The sequence below is a fragment of the Sebastes fasciatus genome, chromosome 24 (genome assembly GCF_043250625.1).
Source record: "Sebastes fasciatus isolate fSebFas1 chromosome 24, fSebFas1.pri, whole genome shotgun sequence".
Lineage (NCBI taxonomy): Eukaryota > Metazoa > Chordata > Actinopteri > Perciformes > Sebastidae > Sebastes > Sebastes fasciatus.
The window spans coordinates 5,742,092-5,763,805 of NC_133818.1; the positions used below are offsets into that span (position 1 = coordinate 5,742,092).

Here is a 21,714-nt window from a genome sequence, read left to right on the forward strand (position 1 = left end):
TTTTGTGTTGTTAATTGATTTACAATAATAAATATATACATATATTTGCATAAAGCAGCATATTTGCCCACTCCCATGTTGATACGAGTATTAAATACTTGATAAATCTCCCTTTAAAGGTACATTTTGAACAGATAAAACGTGTGCAATTAATCACGATTAAATATTTAATCGATTGACAGCCCTAATTTTTTTATTTCTATTAAATCATTATTTTACTTGCTCTCGAAAAATAAATGCAAAGCGATCACATGTGTTGTTGACACATTGTTCACATCCCTGAGCTTCATGTGATGCGTTAGCCTTGGGCTACTGCCGTCCCTGTTTGTTTGTTGTAATGCAGTTATCAGTGAACGCCATGCTGATGAGAAACACACTGAAGGTGATGGGTTTCTTTCTCAACGTCTGCTCTCAGGTGGCTCAGTTTTGCAGCCGAGGACGAGGGTTTAATGGGAAATATAGGCTGTGATTAAATCCCGGAGGGCACAGGATGATCGTCAGTCTGGATGTTTTTCATCTCACAGCAGTTATAGACATGGATATACACTACATGAGCTGATTTTAATGAAATGTAGCAAGCTGTAAATATAATTTCAATTGTTGGCACACGCTGCTTTATGTGGATCTCCGTGCAGTCAGCTGACATGATGCGACGTGAGCAATGCAGGCACATACACTCATCTTTTTTTCCCACATGTCCAAGAATCTGTAAGAAGTCACAATTGCCAGATGGCTCACGAGACGCTCCCGGCTGCACCAGACATTTAACAGATATCACTCTTTGTGAATCTCCCCCTCTAGCTTCTTTACACTTTTATGCCTCTGTATTTTTATTTTCCACCGCATGAATCATTCATAACAGTACGCCGTATAACTGAGCTTTAAGTGAGTGATGGCACTGAAATGTCACAGCAAAGTTTTCCTTCAGCGAGCACTTACCATTCATAAGTGAGCCTTCTTCTCTGCCATCAATCTATTTTCCTCCTTTGAAAATGTCTCTAAGGTCAACACGGGTTGCCTTAGCGACAACACGACATGAATTCCTCATCTTCTCTGACAGCACGGACAACATAGAGGATACCAACACACAGCTGTGGCTGTTAATCAGTCTGATCTATAGTTCAGGGTGACACTCTGTACCGCTGTGGACAAATAATTAAGCCCTTTGCCATTTTGTCTAATTAGAGCTGATATTATCATCTTGCTCCTACTTGAGGAAAAGCGTTAAGAAATCGAGCAACGTAATCACAATCAAGACACTCAAGAGTGAGAAACGCTTTGTAAAGGTCAGTCGCAAGGAGTTAGATCGCCTGGCAGACAGAAATTACACTTTGTTCTGCTGATGATTTTGCAACGTGACATTTAATTTTCAGGATGCAGGGTGTACTGTTAGGTAGTTAAAAAGCCCACTAATACAATGTTTGTTTGACAAATTTAACTAGTTAACATTTTAACCCCTGACCGTTCTGCCCTCTTTTTTTAGAGCGGTCGGGGGGATGTTCAGCGGTAGATAAATAATCAACAGTAGATGTCACATAGAAGTAGTGTACATCATCTGAAAGCTGGGAACCTGACGATTAATTTGATTTGTGTGTCAAGTTGTTCTAGTCATAAAGTGTATAAGAACATTATGATAGAAGTATATGATGGTCATCCCCATGCTCTATTATCTCATAAGTTGTAGCAGCAGTTTTTGGGTTGATACCATTTGTTACACAGCTTTTGTGCTTAATTTAACCTTTGTTTTACCACTTGAGAATTGATAAAAATGATAAATAATCCCTCCAAAATACCACATTAAGACACCAAGACCTTGAGGAACATCATAGAAAAAGCCATGCTGTGATTTGGTATCAAAAAACTTTTGACATTTGGAGATTTCTGCGAGAATTGCATTTTTCGGCGATTGGATGGTGAGCACTTCTGTTGTGTAAACTGCACAGAAACCCCCTTATTGTCAATCTAGCTAGGAAAGCCATCCATCCTCTGAATGCGCCAGGTCTCTAGTTTGATCCATCCATCCTCTGAATGCTCTAGGTCTCTAGTCTGATCCATCCATCCTCTGAATGCTCTAGGTCTCTAGTCTGATCCATCCATCCTCTGAATGCTCTAGGTCTCTAGTTTGATCCATCCATCCTCTGAATGCTCTATGTTTCTAGTTTGATCCATCCATCCTCTGAATGCTTTAGGTCTTTAGTCTGATCCATCCATCCTCTGAATGCTCTAGGTCTCTAGTTTGTGGCTGTAAAGTTTCATGAGGCTGTGATTATCCTAGAGGTCACAACCGGTCATTTTATACAGTGAGGTCAAAATAAGTTAACATAGATAGCCTAGCCTGCTGCTGAGTTTAATTCTGCAAGCTGGCAATGCTTTCCACTTTTAGACAGAACACTGTTTACAGGTCACAATAAAAATCTATTCATATTTAGATTCATATCATTTTAATTAAATCTTAAATCTGTGGGAAGGTAAAACAAAAGCAGCAGATGCTCTCCTACACTAATGAGTGGTGTAATGATCAGAGGTTATTAATAGAAAGAAAACAGAATTAATTAACTTCAGAAAACCTTCATCTATCTGCTTCCAGTTTGAAGTTGGATCACACGAGCTGAGCTATGCTGACTCATATAAATATCTTGGCTTCTGTATTGTTGACCATATGAGTTTGATAAAAGGTGTTACGGTTCTTGCTGAATCAGCACGTAGAGCTCGGACCATCTGGAAGATATGAGTTGTTTCAGGCTTGTGTGTGTCCTGTACGTGATTATATTGCCGGGGTTAGAGGCTTTAGAAATATTGCAAAACAGTGCCATAAGATATTTTTTGGGTGTGCACAAATACGCACCCGTTGGAAGATCTTTATACCTCAGTTATGGAACCGGTTACTCGATATTTGTGAAAGTACTGTAGGTTGAAGAGGCAAATATTTATCTGGGATAAGCAGACTATTGGTTCTTGGTCTAAAGATAAACTGTATGCACATTGTTTTAGTGACAAATTCTCAATATTGGTTTGTTTAGAGAATCTGTGTTTGCCAAGAACAAAAGGCAGTGGGCTGACGATGATAAAAAACTGAATATGGTATGGAGAATTATGTTGTGTATGATTTGTCTAAAAAGCAAAGGTGTCTATTTGCTCAGTTGAGATCTGGTATTTTACTTTCGAAACTGGACGGTATGTTAATCTAGACTAAAAATTAATGAATCAATATTTATAGTTTGGAGTTAGCTATACATGTGAGTCATTTACATTTAATTAGCTTTTGGATAAACTTCATGGTTGGGCTTAAATTGAGTGTAAATATGTACGGAAACACACTACAAACGTCACTAAAAACACGTCATAAACGTCACTAATGTAACTTACAAAACTAAACACCGGTCTTGCACAAAGTTGTGTGTTTGTCGGACCCATCCACCTCCCCACCCGCCCACCTGTCATTTATACGCCGCGCAACAAAAATACGGTAACGTCTGCAGTTAGGTTTAGGAAAAACATCAGGTTGGGCTTTAAATAAGTACATAAACTAAGTAAAATGCATACAGAAATTACTACAAATTAGTACTAGGTTTAGGTTAGTTTTAGGTTTAGGCAACAAAACCACTTAGAACACGCTACAAACGTCACTAAAAACACGTCACTAACGTAACTTACAAAACTAAACACTGGTGTCAAACACCGGTCTCCTGGTTTAAAGTTGCTTTTTATTCTTCGTCACTAGCTCTGAGTGTAGCATCTTTACGCGGATGTGTTTACATTGCACGACACGCCAAAAGCACAAAAGGCGTTCTTATTGCACGCTAAATGCTTTGTGCATTATCGTGGCATTCATACGCCTTTTCATGCAAACAGGCTGACCACTCAGTAAGTTCACCTTACCCTGATTTAAAAGTCAGCTCTGTTTGCAAAAATTCAATATCTAAAGGTTGTTTAAGGCTGTCAAATCTTTGTGGAAAACCTACATTGATGTGAAGTGAAGTTCAGTCAAATAATGTGAAGTGAAGTCCTCATTAACCCGCATTGATTTTAGACTGAAATCTATCGAGTTGAAATTGGGCTTAATGACGCGGTTGAAATGTTCACATTCAGGCTTCAGGCAAGTTGTCTTTTCCTCAGGGGCAATTACAGCTGTCATATTCATGCAGGTCCCTCAGAGGGAGCTGGAGAGAATCTGCCACTAAGCGAAAAATGTCTCAGAAATAGCAAATGGATGTGCTTTGAAATAGGTGATTTATACGTTTCTGTGATTACGGTACGGCACAAAACATACACCGTTTCAAATCAATGCGTTCCTCCCACACAGCGAGCGTGTCGGCATGCAGGACGGAGTCGAGTGCGTTGTGACCGAGGCTGCCGGCTACCTGATTACCTGGAGGGGACGGAGAAATCAGGGGGTGCAAACACTTAAAACCCACAGCACCCACACACACTGATTCGAATCAGGAAAGGACTGAAGAGCGGAGAGCGAAGTGATTGTTGTGGCGAGACGAGAAGAACAAAACACAGCTCTTTTCTATGTCGGAGAGTCAAGTAGCTCTTGTGCCTCGCTGGTTGAAAACGTACAGTGTGTGTGTTTACTTAAATTCTTCACCCCCTCTCTACAAACATGACATCGTCCCCTGATAAACTGCTGCTGGTAAATCACCCATTAATCTTGAAATCATTAGAATTTCCTGCTTGCGTTAAAAATAATTTGACTCCAAATCAATCAGTGAGCTCTTTGGCCTCGGGGCAGATGGAAGAGATTGGTCTTCACTACAACATAATCACTGCACCCTTTTGTGGTCATAGTTTCTCTTTAATAACTAATACAGCAGAGGGATATTTTAGCACTAACGTAATTTAGTCATAACTTAGGGGTATGTAGGAAATCTGATAATAATGAGCTGAACAACTTCATCTTTTGCCTGCCCTTAAAGCAGGGGTGCCCAAACATTTCCCTTGGAGGGCCAAAACTGGAGGGCCACAGGCCAAAATGAAACACCTATTGTATTATTAAGATGCAAAATGGTACTAGGATCCCAAGTTCCCTTAATTGAATATGTTTTACATAGTTAGCCCCTTAAAACCCACCTGCTGAATACAATTGGGCTCATTTATGCAATTTATGCATTTCCAAGACTGTTTAGGGACCCCAGTATGTAGAAATATTAAAATACATCATTTTTAGAACAGGCAAAAATAACACATTTATACTGAATTCAAAGAGCTGCATGTTTTCCCCAAACTGCATGTGATTATTATAAAATGGGCATGTCTAAAGGGGAGACTCGTGGGAACCCATAGAACCCATTTACATTCACATATCTTGAGATTAGAGGTCAAGGGACCCCTTGACAAATGGCCATACCAGTTTTTTCTCACCAACATTTAGCCCAACTTCAGAGTGTTAGCCTCCTTCCTGACAAGCCAACATGACATGATTGGTATAACGGAGTCCTTAGGTTATCTAGTTTCATATGATGCCACTATCTTCTAACCATAAACCCGAGCTTGGTACGGCCTCCAAAAGACAGTAAAGTCAGTTGGGTATTTTAATAAAAAAAAAGAATTTGCTAACATCTGGCGGGCCAAATCAAACCTGATGGCGGGCCAACTGTGGCCCGCGGGCCCCACTTTGGGCAGCCCTGCCTTAAAGGAATAGGTTGACATTTTGGGAAATACCATAGACTGTATATAAAGATGGACGACATGACTGCTCCCCAAAAGTGAAGCCAAAACATCTGGATCGCCCCCTGGTGGCTGGCTGCAGTATAGCGCATAAGTAGGGATGCACCCTATCGGGTCCGATACTGTGCTCACGTACTCATACTCGCAAAACGGCTCCGATACAACGGCACCAATACCACTTTACGGCAGCATGACAACGGGGTTTCGCTTGCACCCTCGTGTTTCAAGACGGGTCGGGTGGGTTGCAAACATCGCCGCAGACCTACTGAGGTCCGAGGACCTACCGCCGACAAACTACAAAGTCAAAGTTCACGTCAGATAAATTTTTCCCCGATTCTGATTGGTCAATCATGGCGTTCAACGGTCTGTTATTTCTTTATAACAGACCGTTGTTATGTATACCAGACCGTTGCTATGGCGCAGTTCTGATGTTGGACTCTGGCGGACCATTTTTGTGTCAAATAATTGATTTCTTAAGTAAGTAGCCGTGTAATAAGCGGGATAATGTACAGCTGGTGGGTCAAACCCCCTTCAGGGCGATGAGAGACCTCTCCTCCATCGCCCTGACGGGGTTTCTCTCACAACAACGACCGGCTCGCTGCACATTATCTCTTCCTTATCTCGTGTTTAATTCATACACAAACAACATGTACAGGAAGTTACCAGCACTCTTAGTTTCAAGCTAAGCTAATTGCCTGCACTTGCTCCAGCTTCATGTTTATCATACAGACATGAAAGTGGGATCTAGTTTCTCATCTAACTTGCTGCACTTTTCAAAGACACTTAAAGCTCAAGGATTAGCCCGCCTGCACTAATGTGTTGTTTAAAACATCTCTGGTGAACGTTTCAGTGATTTTCAGGTACAAAGTAAAAGTGTCTCTCTTATGTCCAAGAGCTCAGGATGTCCTCTTCACAGTCTGCTTGGTTTGGAGTACTCCTGCACTCTTGTGCAGCTTAAGAGGTTGGAAGAAAGGAAGGTAACTGAGGGTGAAACGCCTGTTTGGTGTTTTGTTAAATGCCCCGTCAGTTTCAGTACATACGGCGCACTTGCTTAAAGGAACAGTGTGTAACATTTAGGGGGATCTATTGGCAGAAATGGAATATGCAATCTGCAATCTGCAACCACACCGCTAGATGCCGGCAAATCCTACACACGACACCTTTCATTTAGTACCTCAGAATGATTTTATTTCCAGTGGAAAGCTACTGGCAGTGCTGCAGGCATACAGACGCAGAAAGCTGCTGTCTTTAATTTCATCTGAAGTGTGATTCTTTCCAAAGAAGCTGTCGTAAATAAATCATTTTAAAGACACAAAAGGAATGAGATTAAATCATCACTCAACAGTCCCGGAATTGGGAATTAATGTTTCTCCGAAGCCTTCTGTGAATACCTGAATGAACATCCTTATGAGTATAAGGCACCTTTTATTTCTATCATACAGAGAATAGAGAAAGCACACGCAGTAAAAACAGATTAACAAGCATGTGAAAAGTCAATTTACAGGATGAATGAATTGTAATTAGTCTCCTCGTGTGAGCTAAACGATCACCTGACGACAAACTCTGCTAGTGAAACGTCTGAATTCAGTGTTCCTGGAGAAAGAGATGAATAATGTCAGCAGCCTGGCAGGCACACACAATTGTTAGACTCATAAGGCTTAAGAAACTTTGAGTTGGAAGTCTCTGAGCGGAGTATAATTCATTCTCCGACCAGAATCTTTCACGGTGAGGTGGAGTGATGGAGGGAAAAAACTCTCAAATCTCATTTCCATAAATGGGCTATTCTTTAGAGCCACGCGGTGTGAATACATTTCGGGGGGGAAAGGCAGTCTCAGAAAAGCCAGATTGAACTTTTGTTATGTCAGTGTTGTAGCAGCAATGATTTCCAAAACCCCTGCGGAGGGCCAGAGATATTTCACTGCAACAAGCGTGAAAATAAACAGCTATTATTGGGGTTAAAGCCAAGATCTGACAGTGAGAACATCAGCGTGATCCATCACTTCTCAAGGACAGACACGAATAGAGACCAAGTTGGCGGTGAAATGGTGCCTGACGTAGCTGCTATCACAATGATGGTTAATGCAGTTTGAAGAGAATTAGCATTTCGATAAAGTGGCAGACCTTAATAAGCGTAAACATTAAAGAAATACGCCTCCCTTCCTTCCTGTTTTTGCTTTATTGCATGATTAACTTGATGGCTGAACAGATCTGAGTTTATCACAAACATATGCAACACTTGAACTTGACTTGCCAAAAGGGAAATTGGTTGAGGGTGCAAAAAATACACAAATAAAATCACTATTTTTATATTAATAATGGATCAAATCAATGCTTGCAATGTGAAAATTGTAGCTAGGGCTGTCTCAATAACTGCAACAATACAATACCAAAAGACCTTCGACTGGTGTTGGTAAGGAGTCTACAGAGAAGAGAGTCCTTCATCTCTGAAGCCTTTTCTCTCACTCTCTCCTGTCAGCCTCTTTTGAAGCGGTCAGGCTGATATTCTCTGGCGGTTTCTAATATTTCTCAGACTTTATTTTTGTCCCTTTGAGCTCTTCACAATGACATTCAATGACAGCAATATTTCTTGGCTGTTTGTCAGATATTCAGTTCGGAGTCGGCTTCTGCAGTAAAAGCTCGACTTGTTTTCACTTGTTAGGAATTTATTTACTTCAAAAACATGTTAGACATGTTTAGATCAACCATCTGAGACTACGTTTAAAGGTGCAGTGTGTAGGATTTGGCGGCATCTAGTTGGTGTGGTTGCAGATTGCAACCGACTGAGCACCCGTCCGCTCACTCCTCCATTTCCAAGACTGCGGTAACGTGAGCTGCCGAGTGCAAAACCGTGCACTCTGCGGCTCACGTTACCGCAGTTTCACAAGCGTGTCGGAGAACTACGGTGGCCTTCAGGTAACGTAAAAATGCGAAAGTCTCTCTCTAGAACTAGGGATGCACCACTCTTTTTCAGACCGAGTACAAGTACTTACATTTGGTTACTCGCCGATACCGAGTATCGATACGAGTACTTCTCTGTGCCAAAAGACCCTCGTTAACAGCCAGCTGGAGGGTGTGAGCGACACACGGCAGGCTGGGGAGTCCCGCATACGAGGCGGTGCGCCGCCACCGGCTCTAGGTCGGCTTGGAAAGGCTCAGGGCGAAGGTGGCTTGCAGCCGCAGCTTTAAAGCGCTCCCCGCCCGGACCTCGCCACACAGTGGACGAAGGGCACGCTGCGCGCTGTCTCCCCGCCGGGGAGGGACGGGGCCCCTCCTCCCGGTGCGACTGTCGACCGGGGCAGACTGTCCTTAGTGCGCCCCAACCGCGTCGTGCCCCCAGGGCGGGGCTCGGACCACGTAAGAGGCGCCTGGGGTCTGTGGCGATGTCTGCAACCCACCCGACCCGTCTTGAAACACGGACCAAGGAGTCTAACGCACGCGCGAGTCAGAGGGTGCAAGCAAAACCACGTGGCGCGATGAAAGTGAGGGTTTTGCACGTTTCACCCGCACCGTTGGGGAGGTGGAGGTTGAGCGCGTGCGATAAGACCCGAAAGATGGTGACGAGAGGTTAACGTCAGGCTGCCGTAAAGTGGTATCAGTGCCGTAAAGTGGTATCGGTGCCGTGGTATTGGTGCCGTTGTATCGGAGCCGTTTTGCGAGTACGAGGACGGATACATGAGCACAGTATGATACCTGATACTCGGTGCATCCCTGTCTAGAACTAGTGTTTGGTTTGTCCGTTCTGGTCGGGACCTTTGCTTGGTCACCAACTGTCAGTACAACAAGGCTTCTTACTTCACTGATTTCTAATTAGTTTCAGCTCAGTGGGTGATTATAATCTATTTCGTCATATACGCACAGGAAAACAAGTCAGGCCGACAACGAAATGCTGTAAAAAGAAAACAAGTGAAAGAAAGCAGCAGGAGCTTTAAATCACTTTGAGGCTACTTAATTCAAGAGACTGTTTGTGGATGCTGATTTATGAGGCTGTGAAAAGGCCCGTACAGCCAGTTTATCTGCCTGTCTTCTCTTTTCTCCAAGAAAACTGTGTAAACATTTCAAACAGAGCCATTATCTCGCCGTTGGAAATTTCGGAGAATTATCATATTTCTTTGAACTTTGAAGGGAACGTGTCATTTTACTTCCATGGCTCCGAAATTGGGATGTAGTGTGAGTTTGACTGAAGAGACGTCACGTATGCAGTAGTTGTCATGGTACATATGGGGCTTCCATCTGGAGTAGGGATCTTGTGAACGGCTAGTGATCTGAACATGGCAAAATGTACATATCCATGCATAGACGCCTGTATTTGTATGCCGAGAATACACATTACAAAACATATTTTCTCATTATTGTGTTTCTTACTGTATCTTAATGACATTAGTGACACTGCTGTGATTTTACGCAGCCTGCACACGCGCTGTAATTGTCCATTATACAACTTTAATACTATTTTCTTCGTCTAGTCCATCCGTCTTTGTCGTATTGAATCACAGGGAACATTGAGTCTTTCTGTACTTCAGTTTTTGGAGATAATGTTGCAAAGATGAGGCGCAGATGAATATAGTTTAACAAAAAAGCATTGCAAACCCACAGCAGTAGATCCCAACCTTTTTTCCTTGAATCCCCCCTTACTTGTATCGAGAAAAAAAAAGGTTATAACACTAAAAACAAATTACAAATCCTCAAAAAAATCCTCAATTTGAATAAAATGATTATAAATGACTATTAAAATTAACTTTCTTTAATGAATAGAACTCCTCAGTTTCGTCAACATGAATGTAGAGACATAATATGATCTTTCTTTTGGTAATGATTTAATTAATTTACTTTATTACACAGCTTTGTTGAATACTTGATTTTGATTGATTAATCACTGCGTTCTACGGTCTGTTATTTCTTTATAACACACCGTTGCCATGTATAACAGACCGTTGCTATGTATAGCAGACCGTTGCTATGCATAGCAGACCGTTGCTATGTATAACAGACCGTTGCTATGTATAACAGACCGTTGCTATGCATAGCAGACCATTGCCATGTATAACAGACCGTTGCCATGTATAACAGACCGTTGCTATGTATGACAGACCGTTGCCATGTATAACAGACCGTTGCCATGTATAACAGACCTTTGACATGTATAACAGACCGTTGCTATGTATAACAGACCGTTGCCATGTATAACAGACCTTTGACATGTATAACAGACCGTTGCTATGTATAACAGACCGTTGCCATGTATAACAGACCGTTACTATGTATAACAGACCGTTGCTATGGGCGCAGATCTGATGTCGGACTCTGGCGGACCCTTTTTTCGTCAAATTATTGATTTCTTAAGTACGTAGCCGTATAATAAGCGGGATAATGTACAGCCAGCGGGTCATCGTTGTGAAATAAACCCCTTCAGGGCGATGCTATTTCACAACAATGACCGACTCGCTGTGCATTATCCCTTTCATAATAGGTTGGGATCCACTGCCTTACAGTATTTCAGGCTTTTGTTATCGCCTGACTGATCTCCCTCTTTAGGAGTACAGCCTGCATCTTGAGAAGCCGTCAGACCACAATTCATCCAAACCTACTATAAAGCTAATTACGAAGCATGAGCTCCTTTTAACTCTGACCTTCACGTCACTGGAGACCTTTTGGGTTTGCCCCGAACGTTTTAAAGAAATGAAAGCAAACCATATTTTGCTCATCAAGTTTAAAGACGTAGCGCAGCTTGTTTGCAAATTGGGCAAGAAAAGAAAAAGTGCAGTTCAAGGGGTCAATATTTGCATTGAGAGGCTTCAACTTCAAATAGATTAGAATTAAAAGTAAGCCTCAAAATGTTGTTGTTACAACCTGCCATGCCGGTTTTAGAAAAACATCATCGAGTAGATTAGCACAATGAAGACAAGGACAAATCTTTTAAGCAAACCAGGCTTATTGACTTAAGGCTTTTACATGCTGTACGACTTGTTAAATAATAAGTCAAATGTTTGTAGGCTCACCTTTAGCATGATACACCTCGAAGGTAAAGGGCACAACAACATTTGCACAGTGAAATGAGAGCTCCGGCATGTGACACCTCGGGTGTTGATCAGCAGCTCAGAGATAAACACTCAAAACCAGACGACTGAGAGTCTTTAAAGGGACATTATTCTTTATTTATTTAAGTTTTTTCCTCAGGTTATCTAGTTTCATATGATACCAGTACCTTCACCCTCAAGGAGCGGAAGAGGTACAAAACCCAGAGCATCAAATCAACACCTTAAGGTTATAGAGGGGTTTATGTGCTGGTCTGTTTCTTGGCAGGTGCAGTATCACCTTGAGGTTGCCAGGCAACCAGCATCAATTCAAAGAAGTCACTACAGCCGGCCAAGAAATAGTCCCGAGATAAAACATGTTGATTAATTAGCTGTTTCCATTCTTTATGCTAAGCGGCTACTGACTGTGGCCTTATATTTAACATCCGCGCATGAGTATTAATCTTCTCAATCTAACTCTGCACTGTAAAAAAAAACATTTTTCTTAGTCTTCTATTATATTATAGTATATTATATTATATTATATTATACTATATTATATTATATTATAGTATATTATATTATAGTTTATTATATTATATTATATTATAGTATATTATAGTATAATATATTATATTATAGTATATTATATTATAGTTTATTATATTATATTATATTATACTATTATATTATATTATAGTATATTATATTATAGTTTATTATATTATATTATATTATATTATAGTATAATATATTATATTATAGTATATTATATTATATTATAGTTTATTATATTATATTATATTATAATATAGTATATTATATTATAGTATATTATATTATAGTATATTATATCACAGTATATTATATTATATTATTTTATATTATATAATAGTATAGTATATTATGTTAATGTAAATTTGGGCTTTTGCAACGTGAAATTACATGTTTCATTTGTGATTTATATGTAGATTTACGGTGTATTACTCTATTCTAACAATAAATATATGTTAAAAGTACGATATTTCTTGTAAAATTACAGTAATAAATGCTAATTATATAAAGATAATTACTGTTCTTTTTTTTTTTTTTTACAGTTTATGTTAATTAACGGATATACATTTTCTTGCGCCCCTGCTGCCGGAAAATTTACGTTATTTTACACTTTTTACAGTGTAGGCAAGAAAGCAAATCAGGATATTTTCGCAAAATGTTGTACATATTACTCCTCAGGATTCAGTCCATATCTGTCAAACTAGCCTTGGAGAGTTTGAAGGTTCACTCTAGACCTTGCAAACTGCAGTTTGATAAAAACAAATGAGTCAATATAATATTGAATTTGGTCTGGTACATCTCGGTGGGCGTATAGGCTATACTTTGCCCTGTCAGAGCTCTAAATTTCATACTGTATATGCACATATTCTGCTTGTTGAGTGTTGACTATGATCTAAATCTCTGTGTTGTTTGATGATCGTTTTCGGCCTCCAGCAACTGACCTTTGTGGATTTTCAGTGGTTGCTTGTTATTTTTAGCTGACCTATGCTGACTGACTGCAGAAAATAAACTCCTCTGTCATTCGTCACCTACTCCCTCAGTGTGGGCGGACACTGACTGATGATTTTAATGGAAAGAACAAGCAAGAGGGATACTGTACATTAAGTTTTAGGGGATATATAACAAGCCTCTTTATATGGATGACCCAGCGAGCACACTCTACCTTTTGCTCATGTGACTGCTCACTCTCAGTCCCTTGGGTGCTGTGCCGCTAGGTTAAGTCAACATTTCTCCGCTGGATCAGTCAGAATGATGTTTCTCCCGGGGGGATTAAATTTCATATTTCATGTGCCACTCTAAGAAAAATGACAAAAATCTTAGACGTACTTCCACATTTGTGACATTTCACATCAGCAGTGAGCAATGAAAGTGATTTGAAAAGGCATTGACTCAGCTTTTCCCATGCAAAGGATAAGATGAGAGTAAAATTACAGTTTAAAAAAGCTGCTACTCTCCTGTAAAACACCGTAACATGCCCATATATACTGCAGCAGCCACTGGACACCTGAAGCCAAAAATACAGTAAAAGCTCCTTACATTTTCCCCACAACAATGTATAGTTTCTACGTTTGTCTTGGCGGAAAGAAGAGTATTTTTTTAGTGTGTTTTCTTGGATGAAAGGTGTCAGCCACGATGGATGTCACTTCCTCATCTCATCTCCACCTCCCCTTTGACAAACCATGGATCGTCTGGCTCCAGTACAGTCTTTAATACATTTAAGTTGTCCAGTATCTAGATGGCTAGTGAACAGCTCATTAACTAAAGTGGATGCATTCACTGACCTATGCGCCTCTCTCGTTCACTCTGATTTAATGCATTTTGTATTGAAATTCTCCCCTTTACAGACATGCCCACTTTAAGATAATCACATGCCGTTTTATGCATGCAGTATAATTGCATTATTTTCTCCTATACTAAAATGGTGTGTTTGAATATTTCTGCATACTGGAGTCCCTAAACAGTCTTGTAATTGCATAAATTGGTTATCTCTGTAAAGCTGAGACTCTTGGGGATCCAATGAGTCCAACTGTATTCATGTGTGGTGACGTTAATCCCCATAGGAGCCATTTCATTGTAGTGAGACCATTATTTGAAATTTGACCTCTCTGTATAAAATGACCTGTGGTGACCTCTAGGATAATCACAGCCTCATGAAACTTTACAGCCACAAACTAGAGACCTAGAGCATTCAGGGGATGGATGGCTTTCCTAGGTATGTTGACAATAATGGGGGTTTCTGAGCAGTTTACACAACAGAAGAGCTCGCCAAAAATGCAATTCTTGCAGAAATCTCCAAATGTCAAAAGTTTTTGATCCCAAATCACAGCATGGCTTTTTCTATGGTGTTCCTCAAGGTCTTGGTGTCTTAATGTGGTATTTTGGAGGGATTATCGATCATTTTTTATCAATTCTCGAGTGGTAAAAAATGGTAAAATGTAGCACAAAATATGTGTAACAAATGCAATCAACACAAAAATTGCTGCAACAACTTATTCGACATAACAAACATGGGAATGACCATCGTATACTTCTATCATAATGTTCTAAGCTGCATCTCAAATTAATCTCCAGGTTCCCAGCTTTCAGATGACGTACACCACTTCTATGTGACATCTACTGTTGACCTGCTATCTCCCCCTAAAGACCCCTTCTACCCCCCTAAAAAAGACAAAAATAGGTCTGTGAGAAAGAGGGTCGGAGTGGAAAAGGTTAATCTAAACCACTACAGTCCATGTTTGCTCAGCCAAAAATGTTGGAGACATTAGTGGTGGTAAAAGTACAGTGTGATATCTCAGACCAGTGAACAGTGAGGGTTGGATCCAAAACACAAACTGTGGCTGTAATGTCCTGCTTTATGTTCCATCTCGACCCTTTAAGGTGAGACTGTGAAGCTTTCGAGAAAAGAAATAACACCGTCTCTTACAAGCAATGAAACACCTTCAGTACACTCAGGGGTTGCAGTATGCTGCTGATGTGTTGTAAGCTAATGTTAGATAGATTTTGCTGTGTCATAGCAACAACTCTGAAGCTTTTGAAGTGACACATCCGCTCTCATGCTGCTGGAACAAATTTCACACCAAGTAAGAGGAAGCCTCACAGCCACTTACTTCTTCATGTAAAAAATATAGTTACATATGTTAAATAGGCTTTTCTCGGCACACAAGATTAAGTCTGAACGGCACAGTTTGTGTGGCTTTAGTTGACAGACAAAACACCTTTTAATGCAAATTCAGTTTTCTCTACAATTTCACATCTAATCCGTGTAACAGTAGCACAAGCAACGAACAGTAATAAAGTCAGCAAACTTTACGCAGTCTCTGCGTAATTCACGCACTGTGTGCACTCTGTACTTGAGTATTGCGTGAATTTCAACAGGTTAGGGTCGTCTCAAATTGAATACTCTGCGCTGCGCTTACCGGAAATGATGACGCAACATTTCACCGTGGCTCGCTACCTGCCAAAATATCTTCTTCTTCTTCAGGGTTTTACGGCAGCTGGCATCCTTTGTGTTGCGTTGCTGCCTCCTTCAGGTTTTACCCGTCCTCTACCCACCAAAGGCAGCTGTGGTTCAGAGGGTAGAGCAGGTCGTCCACCAATCGCAAGGTCGGTGGTTCGATCTCCGGCTCCTCCGGTCACATGTCGATGTGTCCTTGAGCAAGACACCTAACCCCAAATTGCTCCCGAAGCCATCGGTGTGTGAATGAGTATTTAGATTAGATCCTGATGGGCAAAGTTGGCACCTTAGCAGCCTCTGTCAACAGTGTATGTGTGAATGGGTGAATGCTGACATGTAGTGTAAAGTGCTTTGGGTGGTCGGAAGACTAGAAAAGCACTGTATAAGTCCAAGTCCATTTACCATTTACCAAAATATCTGCGTGCTTTGTTGATCAAGAATACACGCTCCTGCATCATCTGCCTCCATTTCCACATGATTGAATAATGGTCGTGGTCCCGCCACTTCTGCTACGTAGCGAAGATGGCGACAATTAAGTGTGAAAAGTGTCCAGCGTTCCACACTCAACGATCTGACCGTTTTGAGTACAACATCCGGGTACTTCGAGTGCACTACATTTTGCCGTACTTCACAGTGTGAGCGCACTTATGCACTTAAAATAGTAAGTGTAAGTACGGAAGTACGCGGATTGAAGCACACTGGAGGTCTAAATTTGATAACGTTACGCTACTGGTCATACCAGACCAAGTAAGGCTGTAGCAGCTAAACTCCTGAGTGTACTGAAGTGAAAAAGGTTGTGTTTTATTGCTAACAAAGTAAACTTTTCATTTGTTGTTACTTCTTTAAAAGTTATAATCTCACATCAAGAAAAACTGAAATAGATACTTTCAAAACAATATTGATTGCAATGCAAAATCCATGCACTTGTTTCATCTCTGTGTCTTTATCGTTGAAGTCTATGCTCAGAGTGAAGCTCCTTTCTCTGTTTATGTCGAGCTTAATCAACACCTAATCCTGCTGCTTTGATGTCACACTGAAGGGCACGTTCTTCTCTGGGAAACGAGGAAGCAACCTCAACCTCAAGGGGCTGCGTTCGACTTGATCTGAGAAATCCTTTGGAAGCTGTGAGGCATGTGTGATATTTCAAGCTGCTGTTCCTAAGTGCTGTCTTCATGTATTTGGAGGTAACCAGCAAAACACATGTCATATCAGTCTTGATTTATAGTCCAAAAGTATGTTCACCTTTTCTTATTCTTCTCCCTGTCATCACACACATATTCCCTCACATCACCGAAGCCAAAGCAGCATCTTCTGCCTCCCCCCTCCGCCCCCCGTTGGCTTACCGACTCTCTCAGAGAGCGGAGCCAGCAGCAGGCGGCCCCGTGCCACCGTGCCATGTGGCGCGGCCTCAGAGATCACCATTTTTATAATGAGGCGTCAGCGAGGATGACGGATGATGTCTCTCCTCTCCTCCTCAGTTTGGACTCCGAGGCACTTGGTAATCGGAGAGCAGAGGAAATGTGGGAGATGTGGGCAGAGTGACTGAGTCGCATGTTTTTCCGTCTCTCCCGTTCACACAGACATCAGCCGTGACGCAAGCGCGCCGAGAGAAGTGCCACAGTCCCAGATATTACTGCCAGGATCAGCCTGATCTGCTGATTTCTTTGGTCTTAATAATCTGATTCCCTCTGAGTCATCGGCTCTGATCAACACCCTGTAATTCTATTATGGTTATTTGGCGCTGTGGGCCTGTAAAATTATATTCATTGCCTCTTTAAATGTACATTAGACCAGGTTGTGTCATTGCTGCCTCCTCTGCTGGCTTTCTTTGCGTCACTACCTGGTCTCTAAATGTCACCGCTGCTTCATGTATGTTGTAGCTACAGGTGCGTGTTGCATATACAGAGCTCTGTTTATGAAACAAGCTTTGCAGGTCATTGTAAAGACATGATGACATGAAGCATTGTTTTCATTCACACAAAAGAATATATAATAATTTATATTTGACTGTTGGGCTGTTTATTTATTTACCGACTTGGACAGACGTTCGCTGTAAGCTATAGCGAGCTGTGTGTTTGTGTTCAGCTCAGTCTCGGACTGAACTAACTCCCCTCCAGTCTTTCTCCCTTTCTCTCGTATCTATACATTTATGAAGCAGATTCATTCTGTCTGAACACCCGACACTCTACAGCTCTTAGAGGCTCTACTTGGGCACAGAAGTGACAATGCCAACAGTAGATATATGAAAATAGCACATTTTACACTGCTGAGAGGATACCAGTTTTATGTAGGTTCTCACCATAGACTGTTTTATAAGAAGTGTCGTGACATGACGTCAACCATTGGTTTGTGGACTGCCGCTTTCAATTCAATTCAATTCAATTTATTTTTGTATAGCGTCAAATCACAATAGAAGTTATCTCTAATACAAGTAGGACTAATAACACAAAACCAATAGTGGTGGATGGAAAGAGTGATAGTACAACTATCGGAATTGATGTCATTGGGTCGTCCTCAGACGGGCTTTCAAGCGGAGCTTCCAGCTGTCTCAGTCCACCATACATCTGGCTAGCTCGCCAGCACTGTCCAGCATCTCTCCTCAGTACATCCATGTGTGTTGGTGTGGGACGTCCCTGTGATCGATGCCCGTGTGTTGGTTCCCGCAGCATCAGCATGCTTGCTGGGAGTTCTTGATGTCTTTGGCAGTGACCGGCAGTGACGGGCTTTGAAGCCTGGAGTTCGGCATTTTTTTTCAGCCGCCATCGTGGTTTTTGTCCTTCGCCATCTCAGTTATTTGCAACCGGAAGTGACACGAGAGATTGGAGCTAAGTACAATGCTGAATAAGACATTTTAAGGCGACTAAAAAGGTTATAATTAACTTTCAAGAACTGAAAACACACTGTGAAAAGGTTAAAGTTGTAAGACAAAAACACGGACAACTCCCAGACTGGACAACGCCGTGGTAGCGACCTGTCAATCACAAGGTTGCCACGCCTTTTTGACTCTAAATGGAACCATAATTTACTAAATGAACATCATGCTGTATTGAAGAAGACTTGAAACTAGAGATTGAGACCATAAACTCATGTTTACAATGTTTACTGAGGTAATAAATCAAGAGAGAAGTAGGCTCATTTTCTCATAGACTTCTACACAATCAGTATTTGAATTAATTAATTATGAACGTTTCTGCAAAAATGTCATGGCAATCCATCCAATAGATGTTGAGATATTTCAGTCTGGACCAAAGTGGTGGACTGACATTGCCATCCCTGAAAAATGAATGAAACAAAACACTGTATTTAACCTTTCAACCGATTAATTCTTAATCGGTTGAAACACAACACCCTTGTGAATAACCCACCACCTCTACATGTAGGTCAGCACATAACATCATTAAATCAAATACGTCTTAGATAGCTGGTGTTTACATGACCAGATAAACGGAGAGTTTGAATCCAGACACTAATTATGACCTTACTTATGTTCCGATTGTCAAAATGAGGAAAGACTTAATCAAATTACCAACCAATTACGTGTGTGTGTGTGTGTGAACCGGAGGTATTCCCAGTGTGAACTGTGCAGGAGCTGCTGTTGTTTGATGTCTCTCAGGCAGACTTGTAATAGACTTGGGTGTGCAGCTGCGTTCAGTAATTATTTTATCCAGTCTGGTATTCCTAATTAGAAAATCATACTGATGGCAGGATGGAGATGAAATTAAATTCCATGAATAACGCTGAAAAGCTTTCCTTTGATTTCATCAGCCACATACATGACACCCGTGCACCTTACACATGAACAAATTAAACATTTTATAAATGATGTTGTCACCGTAATGATTACTGCTTCTGTAATTATCATGTTAATGAGGGCCCTGGTGATGGCGCTCATTATCGGTTATTGAGAAAATAGTCCCTTAATGTGATGCTGCTACTTTTAGAAACTCGCTAACGGCTCAGCATTGATTTATTTTTCAGCGCCTGTGAATTTCTCCTGGAGGGTTGTTCATGCTGTAGCGAGACGTTTCGTACTGTTGCTTCTTCACTTTGTCCCCAGTGGCTGTGGTTTACATTAAAAATAAACCAACCAGATACATTTCTCATGACGCAGTATCTCAAACCTATTGAGATATAGTACATACAGGTCTTATACCGAACACAACGCACTCCATACTGTTCGGAGACTGAGTAAATCTTTTATGTAACTTCATGTTAGAAGCTTGGGCTGTGTCTGAAATCTCAATACTCCCTATACAGTGAGCTGTTTTTGCATCTATAACATGCGGCATAGCTAGCAGCTACTTTTTTCTTTCCATTGTGGGAATTTTTGAGGAGAATGCAACTGTATAAAGTGGAAACATCTCTCCAAACTTTACTACTTTAAAGGGACTATTTGTAACTTTCAGAAATGCTTGTTAACAGCGACACCTGTGGCCGTTAAGTCAACGAAAGTCAGCGTCGGGATCGCTCTAAATAGACATGAACGAGCATCGTTTAAAACAGTGAGGCGACACACGTCAGCTAAAACCACAACATCACTCTATATTTCAGCTGCTTGGCAGTAATGTTAGCTGACCAGACGAAGGTCTCTCCATGAATCACTGCTGATCCTAGTGTTGGCTTTTCGGCTGAAGCAGGAAAAGCGGGTCGGTGCCTCGGCTGAAGCAGGAAGAGAAACGTTATCGCCTCCCGACTGCGCCTGCAGGGAGACAACGACGATAACGTTTCTCTCTGCAGAGCCCCGTCACTTCACAAGACACGGGAAACCTCTGTTGGTCTGGAGGAGCTGCAGCAGTTATTTCTGCACAAACGTCCACTCACTAGATATTCTCAGAGCTACTAACTCTTCTGCAGTGTGGAGTGAGCGCGCATGCACGTCTAGAGGTGGAGCGAGACAGCGAGAACGCACGCGGTATGTGAGTGAAGACCAGCAGGCAGAGGAGCAGAGACCCGGCCACATGCAAACGTGCATGGGATCCCGACCCGGCAGATTTATACGCTTAAAAAGTTACAAACAGTCCCTTTAAACAAGAGTTGCTGTGTAGTTGGTCGCACCAACGATAAATCCACAAACACTGGTGCTCCGATTTGTTCCCCCTGCCGTGTCCTAACAAAGATATAATAGAGAGGCTTTATGGCTCCAGGCTATAAACGCGTCTAAATGATGCTGGTGACAGTTGCGTTGCTACTGATGGATGGCTAACATTACCTTGAACTGGAGGCTGCTGCAGTACAGTCATACATATAGCAGCACCAGTCTGTCGTTTCCAACTACAGACCAATCCGGCGACTGCTTTGAGTGTTTCGCCATCTAGCGCTGCCGCCATTACTGCGGTGACGAGTCGCACTGTTTGCTCACAGTATAACTGGGGCCTTTCAGCTGAAAGCGTCAGGGGTTGCTCGTAGTAACTTACGTGAATGTTGGCGTACATAATAAACACAGATGTGCACTGTTTAATTTATGATTTATATGTAAATGGTCTTAGATTTACAGTATTTTTTGTAATCACAAACGTAATTATCTGTATTTAAGCTTTTCTTGATCATTTTTAATGATAATTATTCTGTTTTTTAGAGGTGTATGACTCTATTTTAACAATTAATTTATGTTAGAAGAAAAGGATTTCATGGAATTCTAAAAGTATTTCTTGTAAAAATACAGATTTTTTTCTGCACAACTTCTGAGTTAATGTCAATTTGGGCTTTTGCAACGTAAAATTACATGTTTCATTTGTGATTTATATGTAAATGGTGTTAGATTTACGGTGTATTACTCTAGTCTAACAATCAAATATGTTAAAAGTAAAATATTTCTTGTAAAATTACAGTAATAAAGGCTAATTATATAAAGATAATTACTGTTTTTTTTTTACAGTTTATTTATGTTAACAGTATTTTTCCGTTTTTTAACAGACATTTTCTGGCGCCCATGCTGCCGGAAAATTTCCGTTATTTTACACTATTTTCTTTTTACAGTGTGTTTAATATTGATTAAAGTAAAGGTGTTAAACAAAGGGAACTGTA

At 41.1% G+C, this 21,714-nt stretch overlaps 1 long non-coding RNA gene across 1 annotated transcript in view; it reads left to right on the forward strand.

The window, feature by feature from the left end:
* Positions 1-21,714, forward strand: part of LOC141763021 (uncharacterized) — a 76,959-nt gene that overhangs the window by 3,546 nt on the left and 51,699 nt on the right. The gene's annotated exons all lie outside the window — the stretch shown is intronic.